This window comes from Stegodyphus dumicola, chromosome 1, assembly GCF_044657685.1.
Source record: "Stegodyphus dumicola isolate Sdum_Otavi_A_Nest chromosome 1, ASM4465768v1".
Taxonomy (NCBI): Eukaryota; Metazoa; Arthropoda; class Arachnida; order Araneae; family Eresidae; genus Stegodyphus; species Stegodyphus dumicola.
In genome coordinates this window covers 103,599,559-103,612,155 of record NC_140768.1, presented here as the reverse complement: position 1 = coordinate 103,612,155, position 12,597 = coordinate 103,599,559, and the positions used below count along the sequence as shown (strand labels likewise).

General features: G+C 31.7%; 1 protein-coding gene across 5 annotated transcripts in view; it reads left to right on the top strand.

The window, feature by feature from the left end:
- LOC118182008 (phosphatidylinositol-3,5-bisphosphate 3-phosphatase MTMR3) overlaps nucleotides 1-12,597 on the top strand; it is a 194,761-nt gene that overhangs the window by 37,695 nt on the left and 144,469 nt on the right. The gene's annotated exons all lie outside the window — the stretch shown is intronic.

Genomic DNA, 12,597 nt, shown 5'->3' with positions numbered 1-12,597 from the left:
AAATTTAGAAAATGTTCAGAATTTTGATTTAAGTTAAATTATTTAAATATTAATATGAGTGGAAAAATAAATTGTATTTATTATTAGGTGCCAAACAAATACAATTAATATGGCTTATTATTATTTATTTTCTATATTTTCAACTGAAATATCATTAAATCTTGTAATATAGTTTAGTTCTGCATAGTTTTATTTTCCTCTCATTGTAAACTAATTCTGTAAATTGAACTGTCATTTAAAATTTAAAAAAAAAAAAAAAAAGTTAATTGTTTTCTATTTTTGAGGTAATGTTCATTCTCGTAATAAATATTGCATTGCTCATATTTTAAATTACAAGTCTAATTTTTCTTTTAAGGCTATACTTATATCCATTTTTTGCAGCAATTCCATTTTTTATTTAATGGACATCGAAACATGGTTTCGCTTTGCAGATCCTGTTGCAGCTCCTGAGTTTGAAACTCTTTTCGACATAATCAAAAGTTCGAACTTTAGTTTTCATAAAATTGCTTAATTATAACAGTATGCAAAAAATAATAAGCTGGATTAAGTCAAAAAGTTAAGGAACAGCACAATCTGCTATATTAACTGAAATTCTTTGGAATCAGTAAAGTATAATTTTTGCCTAGATTAACAGGGTGTGCTATACATTATTTGCTATATAGCATGAGAAGTGGCGACAAAATGTTCCGTTAATTTTACATCCATTACATCTCTAATTCTTGTGCATGCTTAAGCTTATCTGAGTCCTGAATAAATAAATTCCTACGTATAGTTAAACTTACTGAGGTTCAGTGCTAGATATTTTGCCACCTGGTGCAGTCTCTGCAGCTCCTAAATTCTGCTACCAAGCACATCCCAAAGTTCTAAATTTTTGCTGCCCCTTAATTTTGGGGTCCAGTGCTTTTTTTCCCTAAATTCTCAAAATTTTGTCACCCCTTAATTTCGTTACTCAGTGCTTCTCTAAATTCCAAAAATTGTGTCTTCCCTAAATTCTGCCGTCCACTGCAGCCATACGAGCTCTGCCGCTGGTTGTCGGTTTATGCGAATCATTTTTTCTTAATTGAAATAGCACTAAATGTAATCTTTTGGCCTGTGAATATCATTAACAAAATCTATGTTTAGCATATGTAAAGAAATTTTTGTTAAATTTTTCCTCGTCAACATTTAGCGCATTTGACTTAAATCTGTTATCTTCACTACTCTTTGTTATTCAATCACTAATATATAAAAATAGTGTTTAGTTATCGCTGCATGAGTCATTACTCAAGTTATCATGTGTTGATAAACATACGGTGATGAAAGCAGTTGGCATCAGAGATATAAAATATTAGTAGTTGTAAAATCAACGATGTTTCTATGCAGAAGAATATTTCGGTTCAAGATGTATGCCAAGCAAATACGGAGCCAAATTATTGATCACACAAATTTATGCTAAAATGATTGTTTCTTTAATAATGAGGTATTTTATTTAGTGCCGAAGTGAAATTAAGAACCGGGATTCTCCACGTTTTTTTACATGGAAAAAATCAAATGTGCATCCATAAAGCATAAAAAATATTCCTAGAAAAAGTTTTTGTTGGTAACTTTAAGGTCTAGATTTTAGATCATTCCGGAAATTGGACGTTCGGATCTTGGACTTTGTACTATATTTCTCTTGTATGACAAATTTCAAAACTTAACTTTCAAACCATGAGTTTTGATTAAGATTTGTGCTTGAGTATCCTCTCTGAATCTTGCATCATAATATCGTGATAGATATATCACAGTTTGCTTATCTTATAAATATTTTATATTATTTGTTACTACATTATAGAACTTCATATCAATGAATAATTATTTATCAATTTTATTTATAAAATTTTTTGTAATCAATATGATGTTGATTATGCTGATCAAGTGCTGTTGCAAATTCCACAGTCAACCCCTTGATCATCATTAATCCCATTTAACCCATCAATACATGCGCTGGGATAAAATCCACCCCACGTGTAGTCTTTTCTTAGAGAAAATAAGGGAAGGTCGTATGTGACCTTTCTAGTACTTCATGTATCTTTCAAGATCAAGGTTAGGAAGGGGTCGTCCAGAGGAATTTTTCCCGTGTGCTTGGGATTTTGTGTTTTTGCAGAAGGAATGTGCAATGGGATTGTAGCGTATACTAACATTTCACTTCTAGAGAGACATTCAATGAAATGAGTGTGTACGATCGAGAACAGTAATGACTGCAGGTTCTTGTTGCTTGTTTTGAAACTGATAGCGAAATTGAAGATTCTGATTCTGAATGCAATAATATTTCTGAAAGTGCTCACGAAACTGATTCTGACCAGTAATATGATGATTCACATTATTTAGGGAGTATATCTTCTTTGACATCAGACAGTTTTTATGTTTGAAAAGATGGAACAATTTGAAGTAAATTACCCTCGAAAAATGTTCGGACACGGCCGCACAATATAGTGACACATTTACCTGGTGTCAAGAAAAGATTTAGAAATTTGAAAAATCCAACTGAGTGTTTATTGCAAATTTTTGATGAAGAAATAATGGAAGATTTGATGAAATCAACAAACATTTACATTTCATCGATAAGAAAGAAATTGTCTAGAAAACGTGATGCACAAGAGACAAACGTTGCTGAATTGAAGGCGTTGCTTTTCCTATTCTATTACACTGGAGTGCTGAGAGCAGCACTTCTCAAAAGAAAGATTTGTGGTCAGCTGACAAAAGCAGAAAAACTTTTTTAAATAACAATGTCTATTAACTGATTCCACTTCCTGTTGAGGTGTATTAGGTTTGATGACATAAATTTACGAGCAGAGCTAAGGATGACCGCTAGACTTGCATGTATTAGAAATGGTTTTGAAATAGTTATCAAAAACATACGAAAAATATATTCTTTATCTGAATATTGTACTATAGACGAAAACTTAGAACCCTTTTGAGAAAGGTGTCAATTCAGACAATATATAAAAATTAAGTTCCCAAGATATGGAATAAAAGCCTTTTCTTTGTGCGATTCTCATACATTTTACGCATACGACTTAGAAATTTATGCACGTCAGCAGCCTGTCGGACTATATAGACAATCAAATATGGCATCGGATGTTGTACAAAGACTTATTGTACCCATAAGTGGCACTGAAAGAAATATAACTATCAATAATTCATTGGCCAAAGGAATGTTCAATTGGTACATGAACATTCCTTTGGCCAATGAATTATTGAAAAAGCACGAATTGACATGTTTTGGTAGAGTTCAAAAAGATAAGCGTAAAGTTCTAGAAGAATTTCTGCCAGATAAAACAGGCTTCTGTACTTTTCTCATTTTGGGTTTAGAAGTAAAGAATTAACTCTTATTTCATATGTTCCAAAAAAGAGTAAATTGGTTCTTGTTCTATCATCCATGCATGAGGATAATCAAATCGATCCATTATCTAAAGAGCAGCTCAAGATCGAAATGATAACTTTTTGCCACTCTACAAAAGGTGATGTTTATACTGTTGATGAGTTATGTGGAACTTAAGTCTGTTTCAAGAAAAGTTTGTTTGTTTGCTGGCCTCTAACGGTATTTTTTGGACTAATGAACATTGCAGGTATAAATGCTTTTTTATTCAGCGATCAAATAACAACCAAGTGAATATGAACCGAAGAGCTTTTCTCAAAGATTTAGCATTAGAACTTGTAAAAGAACACGTCCTATAAAGGGCTGCAATTCTATCTCTCAAAACTGGAGTAAAAAAAAAGATGCAGCAGACCTTCACCCTAAGAAATTGTTTGTAAAAATATGTTGTCACACTATGTGAGGATTGTTCAAAATGAGATTATTTGAATAATTAAACTCAGGTAGGAAGGGGGGGGGAGATGGAAAACCTATGTGTAATTTATATTTTTTAATATCCGTATTTAGAATCTATTCTTTGATATGAATAATTGTATGGCATTATATTGAGTTTTAATGAAAAAAAGCTAGTAAGAATGCAGCCTGTTCATATTCCTCTAGTGCTTTATCAAACCACTCTATAATAAAAACTTATTACGAAACTATAGCACAATTATTATGATGTAAACACTTATGTTTAAAAAATATGTACATATGAAAACTGATTTTTCTAATATAAGAAATTATATATGTATCTTATATAAGTTAGTAATTTTGCATAAATTCTGATTTTTATGGTTTACTTTAGGTAACCAGTATGGAAATGTTTGTATAACTTTATATTATCTCGAATTAAAACTGGAAAAAGGTTTAATAGAATTCACAAAGCTATTAGTCATGTATACATTCATATAAAACAAAGAAAATTCATTTATTTATACGCTGGGGGGGTGAACTCCGAAAAACAAAAACACTGGGGTAAAATTTTTCCCATGTGTGTACTAATGTACACTGCTCAAAAAAAAAAAAAAAAAAAAAAAAAAAAAGGGACAGTGTTATATCTCCCGTTCTACTGGGCTGATTGACAAAATTCAACCTGCGTTTTTCATGTCTCGAAAGCGCGACTTAGGATATATATTAGATTTATATATAGCACTATTCTAACATAGGTATTTTGACACAAAATCGGACTTTTTCTGAAATAACATACCAATTTTTTTACATATTTTGATTCTACGACTCAAATTATGCCAGAATACCAAGTTTTGTAAAAATCGTACGAGTAGTTTTTAAAATATTAGCTCTCAAAATTTTAGTTCCTTAATGTTAATTGAATTTGGCAAATATTTATTAATATCTCTTTTTAATTAAACTTTTTTGATTTGTTTCTCTCACATTTCGAAATTTAGGTTCATTCCAAATTTTTCGTGTTTTATTTTTAAAATTTCTATTTTAAAATAATTTTTATAAATTTTTCGAAAAAAATTTTGTATTATAACCTATAAAACTTTTACTATCATCTTAAAGTAGGTGTATTTTTAAGCATATCTGCAAAAATTAGGCTTTTTTATTCAGAAATTTCTAAGATATACACGAATTTACATATTTTCGCATTTTGAAATTTGGCATATTTTTTTGAGCGATAATAACGCCAAATGTGGTCTATGGATTTTTGTTACAGTGAATTGCCACAGCTATTTTTAACCTTAAATTTCAAGTAAAATTTTACGGAGAATTAATTACATCTCTCAATAATTTTTTCCCTCAATGATGCATAATAAATATTTATTAATACTATATTTAAAGCTATTTTTTTAAATTATAGATAATATTATTCAAATTTTTAACTATTTTTTAAATTTCTCTATATCTTTAAAAAAAATAAGAGTAAATTTTTGTATGAGTAAATTTTTACCTTCCGCGTTTTATCGTCTGCTGCTTTACTTCGTTTAAATCGAATTGTCTAAAACAGAGAATTTTCGTTTGATGTTTATTTGAATTTTATGACAGTAAGTGCATAATTTATTTCTAAACAAATTATTGCTTTTGAAGTGGCTGAAAGAGCGGCTGATACATATTTTTAAAACACAGTATATTTTTATAGAAACATAAGATTTAGAATAATCATTTTTATAAAAGTCAAATTATGATATAAACATACAACCCTCTAGAGACTGAATTAATGGAAGTTCAATGGTTATGTAGAAATGATTTGCAGCTACTTAATGGCTGGATAAGTCAGCAGATTCTGTGGACAAGTAAGAATAATTATATAAACGACACCCAACATTCTGGATTCAATTAACAACGAGGATATGATGTTTATTAAATGAATTCAAGAAGTTTTAAAATATAAAAAATCAACTCATTTTTTTATCTTAAAATGTATTTTTGTGCGTAGCGTATTTTCATTATATTCTTAAAATTCTAATTTAGAATGTAATTGTCAAGAACTGAATCCTAATCATTAGTAATATAATAAATCCTTCTTATAAATTGCAAACATTTATAATTTTATATTAATCAAGATTGCACACGATATTATTTATTTACACTTCAATTCTTACCATCAGCTCTAGTAGAAGTTACAAATCAATAATATTTAATTAAGGATTGGATTGGATTATTTAATTATCGCAAAGCACACGAGTCCATGCAGCCAGCCCGTTCGTGGGATTCGAACCTCGGACCAAACTACCAGTGTTCAGCGTGTTTACCACTCGGCCGCTGGTGGGCTATTTAATTAAGGAACGACCATCTAAGTTTAAAAACAGCATACCGTAGCAGCAATTCAATTATTGGCGCAGCATCTTTCATGTTACTCCCGATTGGCATGCTACATGATTTTTAATTAGTATTCGGGTTTTGCTAGTAACTTCACTTAGAAATCGCGCTTAAACTAGGTTAGTTGGTTATTTGAACATAGAAAGAACATAGGAGCTATTTGATTAAGATGCTTTCATAGAGAACCTTTGTAAAGAGAACCTAGAAAACGACGAAAACCAACCATGCAAAGCCTGGGTTAGACTTCGCAACAAACAATTAGTATTTAACAATCTTCAAATGCTAAACAACTGGTGAGGCTCCAATTAAATCTCCAATTTAATATTTTATTTGTAAATATTTAAAATATTGTTGTATTCTTAGACACAAAAGGCACAATTTAAGTTTTGTTAACTCGTTAGTAAACTACCAAGCCGTAGTGCAAATGAATATTCAATTGCTTTTGCAATAATTGTATTCACTTAATATTCTTGGAATATGAGCTAAAGAAGGAACGTTCTCGGAAGATTAAAGAAGTGTTTAAATCCAGTGATATTAGGTTTGTCTTACAAGCTCAGGATGAAAACGATTCTGCAATTGCCCGAGTAGTTGACTTGTAAATGACTGTGAATTAAGCAGTTGAATTTGTCTGACAAATTTGTCTTCTTGCGATTTTTTTCTTTCCCAAAAACTAAAATTGCCTCTCAAAGGAAAGTTTTTTGACATTGAAGAGACAAAAGGAGTATGACATCTACTTTTAGAGGCATGTTAAAAACAGATCTCTACAAGCCTTCTCTTGCATTACATGTTGTGCAGTCAGACAAAAAGTTGCATCAGCCTAAATTTTATAATCTATTTTTATTCCACTCTGATTACTTTATTAACATACAGTGAATATATACTAAATCTTTTACTTTAGCTTAAGTAATTCGGAAGTTTTGACGGAATTGTTGTCGGAACTAGGACTTAGAAGATAAGTCAAATTAAATATTTCGATAACCCAATAAATTCAAGGTCGAAGTTTCAATATTTTATTTTCGGAAGGGGGGGAATTTTTTTTCAGTTTTGATCCATTATCCTAAGTATATTTGCTTCCATTCTTTATTTTTCCATAAAAGCGAAAAATTTACGCTTGGTATATAACACATAGCTTCAAATTAAAATTTAATAATATACAGAGTGGTTATAATTAAAATTCCACACTGAAACAGTCATAAAAGGAAAACTACTGGATCAAATGTTATCAAGCTTGGTAATCGTGTAAAGGAGGTCATGGGAATTTATTTTCCGCGAAAAAAAGGAAGTTCGAAACCTCATCACCAGGGGGGGAAATGGAGCTGTATGCAATATTATTAAACGAAATATGGGTCGGAATCTAACTTAACCTTTTGTTACACGGGTTTAATATGTTGCATACCCTTAAGAAACTTTGAAGTAGGCAAATTACCATTTAAAAGCGTTGAATTCGATAACAGTCGAGTGCGCCATCCGTCTAAGTGAGAAATTCGTCCGTGAAAACCACGAATTAGCGATTAGAAAATGTGAGATCGCAAATCACTCGCACAAGTGCGTACAATCTGGAAATTGTTTTCTTACAGATCGCTAATTTGTAATTTTTGAAGCCTGAATTCAGCACTAAAACATGAAGATACTGATTCAAAACGCTTTTAATCGATTTGGGCCAAAGAAATCCCTCATGTTATCTATCTAGTTCTATTGCATTCTCCTGCTGCATTCGATTGCATAGTAGTCATTGCACACCGTTTAGTGTTGAAGGACAGCTAGTTTTATAACTGAACCATTTTTCTCTTAAGAGCAGGCGACAGCTGGACCACTGTGATTGCAGCTTACTTAGAGTCAATGTTAAAATGTTTCGTGATACATGAACTGCATGGAACAGCAGTAATATGGCATTTTAGATACTACGATTTTTATGCAGGGCTGGGCCCCACCTCACGTGTGTCGCACAGTTACTTAGGAAACATTTCACGAATAAACGTCTTATAGGCCGACAATTCCCCTCTTCCCGCCAGACCTCAATCTCTGTGACTTTTGGCACTGTTTATGGTGATATTCTAAACAATTTGGCAGAAATGAAAAATGTCCGTAACATTCCTCCTGATATGCTAAGAACTGCTGTTAAGAATGAAGTAACAGGATTTAACTTGCTCTCGTGAAATGCTGGACGTTACATTGAACATGCTTTGTAACACGTTTCGGAAACTATTAAACACATTTTAAATAGATGTTTTCATGTCTTATTTCATTTACCAATATTGTATACAGCGCCATTTTTCCACTGGTGGTGAGTTTTTTAACTCTTTTTTTTTCCCGCGGAAAATAAATTCCCATAACCTTCCTTACACAATTCCCAAGTTTGATAACATATGGTCCGGTAGTTTTCCTTTTATGACCATTTCAAATTGGAACTTAAATTATAACCACAATGTAAATTAAACTTTAAAAGTCTGACAGTTTGGTTCAAGTCCCAGCTTTAAAAATATATATATTTAAATATAATATTTTATATTAATCCTCTTAGAATGTTTTAAGAAGCTAATTTTTCTCTCGCGTTATAGATTGTATAAAAAAACATGATCTTTAATATGATTTAGATTGTTTCAGCCGATATAAGAATCGGGTCACTCGGTGGTACAGAATAAACCCTGCTGGACTGTTTTATTTCTTTGTCATTTACAAAAATATTTTAATTAAAATATTTATGCTTTGGACTTTGCTCTATACTTTGTTTATAGTTAAAATGTCTAGAAAATGAAAAGCTGTCTTCAGCTGAAACACAGTTGATACAATTGATATTTTAAAAAAATTGACAAGAATGCAAAATTTATTAAAGTCTAGCAATTGAAAAATCTTAATTTTTTTGTGTGAGCACTGAAAATAACTGTAGAAGGAAAGAAGAAAATTAGGGAGAAAAGTAAGCAAAAATTTGCAGGGAAATTTGGCTGTCAGACATACCAAAATGTTTCAAAAAGTTGGACGCTTTTGAATATACTTTCAGGATACTTCAAAGAATTTAGGTGTTCAAAGAGAAAACACTTAGACGTGTACACCACCACCATCACCACCACCACCAAATACCATCAATTGAGCTTGTTTTAACAGAAAAGACAAAAACGATATCATTACAGATTAAAGTGAAGAGCGACTGGTTGTAGACTATATAGTTGTATAAATTTAAATTACGTTATAGAACATCATATCATATCATAAATGGAGAATCCCATGATTTTCTCAGTCGAATTATTTGAAGATTCAGGAATTTATCCAGTGATGTATGTGGATGTCACCTAAAGACGTTTTTTTTTCCTCCTGATGAAACAGCGACTGAGCGGTAAATCGCTGAACACTGGTAGTTCGGTCCGAGGTTCGAATCCCGCGAACGGTCTGTCTGCATGGGCGTTTTCGTGGTTTTCCCCATATGTAATGTGTATGCGAGCCAGTTTCCCTTAGAAAGTCCTCCACGAAGGCATCCCTTCCCTTAGGCATAATTAAATAAACCAAAACCTCTTGATGAAACCAGACTTTCCTTTCATCTCATACCTTCAAAATGTTTAGCCTCTAAAGACTGATAAGGGCTCTGACCAAATACTTTGTGATGAACTTTCTAAGAGAAACCAGCTAGCATACACGGTACACATGAGAAAATCCACGAAAACACCCATGTAACTAGCCCGTTTACTGGGATTGGAACCCCGGAGTGAAGTACCAGTGTTCAACGATTCTCTACCGCTCGGCCGTTTGTGGGCCTTTATGAAATGGAAGGCGATAACTTTATTTAAAATGATTGTCAGAAATACCAAGATATTTCGAAAAGTTGGATGCTTTTTAATATACTTGCAGAATGCCTAAAGAAAAAGTGCAAGAATAAAGTAGAATGCCTGAAGGAAAAGTAAAGAAAAAATAAATTTTTGTGTAAAATTTAACATTTCTACTTTTTTTTTTTTTAATTTAAAACTTTTTAATCTTTTGATATTTGATTCTTGCGATTTCAAAAATAAAATATTTGACTAAAATATGAATAACATTTTAAGAAACCAAATGTAGGATAAAACTCTGTAAAGCAATGAGCACAATGATTAAACTGTTTAAAGCAGTGTATACAAGTCATCCTATGTTAAAATGTCCGTTATACATCTCTCTTATTTATATATTTCTTTTCTGAACGGAACATTGAAAGGCGTGTTAACTGTGCTTTACTGTAATTTCTCTTTTAATATATGCAGTTTTCAAGTGCATCATAGTCTGGGTTACAAAATATTCTTCGGAAGAAAACGCAATTCAAATAAATAAAATCAAATTCTGGAAAATTTATATTAATAAATATATTTAAAATGCTCAGTTTGAAGGAATAAATAGAAAATTTTAAAACAATTATCTGAAGAGACAATGCAACACAAACAATTAAAAAAAATATAAAAATTTAAAAATTTCCTAAAATAATAACTATGACAAATAAATATATATAAAGAAAACTATTTGAAAAAAAAATAAATAAACGCTGCACCTTTATTGACGCAGTTTGAATAAGTAAATAGAAATTTTTAAAACAGTTATTCGAAGAAAAACATGTAACTTAAAGAATTAAAATGAAATTCGAAAAAGAAAAAATTATTTAAAATAATAACAGTTATAATAAAAAATATTTAAAGAATATTATATGGAAAAAAGAATGATGGTGACTTTTTTTCCTCTCACGGGAAAGGAAACAAGGTTGCCATATATTAAGACGTTCGCCAAGTGAACTATTCTTGGTGCAAACTGAACAAAAAGTGCCAACATAAATTTGTGAATTTCTCCATAAATTTCGCTCCAAATTTTACAAAATTTCATATTTAGGCGTAATTTGAGTTGTAGAATCGAAATATGTAAAAAAATTGGTATGTTATTTCAGAAAAAGTCCGATTTTGTGTCAAAATACCTATGTTAGAATAGTGCTATATATAAATCTAATATATATCCTAAGTCGCGCTTTCGAGACATGAAAAACGCAGGTTGAATTTTGTCAATCGGCCCAGTAGAACGGGAGATATAGCACTGTCCCATTTTTTTTTTTTTTTTTTTTGAGCAGTGTACTTACATAGCCCAGTGATGCACGTGTGCTGAAGACTAATATTTCATGGACCTCCAGGAGGGTCAGGCCAACCGGCCAAGCAGTAAAGTCTCTCAATACTATTAGTTTGGTCCAGGGTTCAAATTCCAGCAAACTGGCTGCTTGCGTGGGCAGTTCATGGTTTTCCCCACGTGTATACAAGCAGTTTCGTTTTGAAAGTCCTCCACGAAGACATCCCTTCCCTTAGACAGATGGCCCACTAATGCTTTGCCATAATTAAGTAAACCAAACCTTTAGGGGGTTAGTACTGACCCGGTTGGGAATTCCTGATCCGGATTGATGCATGGTTGCACGATGTTTTTTACAGCACTGTTTTGCCAAACTTCACAATCTTTCAATGTATCTGTATATCAAGTATGTGTACCAGGATAACCACTCCCAGAATATTGAAAATATACCACTGCTTGCTGTCCTATAGGAAGCAGTCCAAAATTTTAATCTTTTTTTCCTATTTCCGCAAACTCAAGAGAAATACAGAACCCCAGCCTGTAAAAGCAATTTATATCATTATTTACAGAAACTAAACTTACTGAGGATTGCTGTATTATAAAAGATCTTATAGGTGCTTTTGACTAAAATTTATCAGTTACTGGCACTAAATTGCTTTGTTTGGTGACAGTTTTTGATGGCCAAAAATGATACATGGGAAAATATGCAAGTACCAATTTGTGTTAAAAATATCGCAGTTATTTGCATAAAATTTTTAAACACTGAAAGGCTGTCACAAAATAATTTTTAGCTTAGAATTTTAGTACATTTTCATTAGCCTGCTGCAAAATATTTTTTGGTTGCTTGGGGAGGGGATATGTGAAATAAATATTGTGGACATGTTAAACTGAGCAAAAAAGTAAGATACCATATGATCAGCAGCTGTTTTCTGAATTTATAAATCTGTGTTTATGATGTACTGTAAAGTGTCTCAGAACCAACTCATTCTGCTTTTAAAATGTTATGGATCTTCTATTTAAAAGATCAGGTACTTCAGAAAAAATCACATATTAGTCTTTTGGCTCCGTTAAATATCCATTTCTTGCAAGAAGTGCTGCTGACTTAGTATGCAAGTTTTCGTCTGCTTCCCTGATTAAATTGAACTGAGCAATTGGAGTGTAATGACTTCAGCCTGCCAGTGTAATTTGACATTTCAAGTTGTTTTTCATGCTGCATATGCTTTCAGTGGTTGCTGACTGCCAGTATTGGCAGATGTGAGCATGTAAATTATTTACATGTAATTAATAGACAAGTACCAGAAATTTTTATTTTATGTATAGAATGCATTTATATCGCTCTTAGTCAAAAGCAAATGGTAGGATGCCGATTTCACTACAAC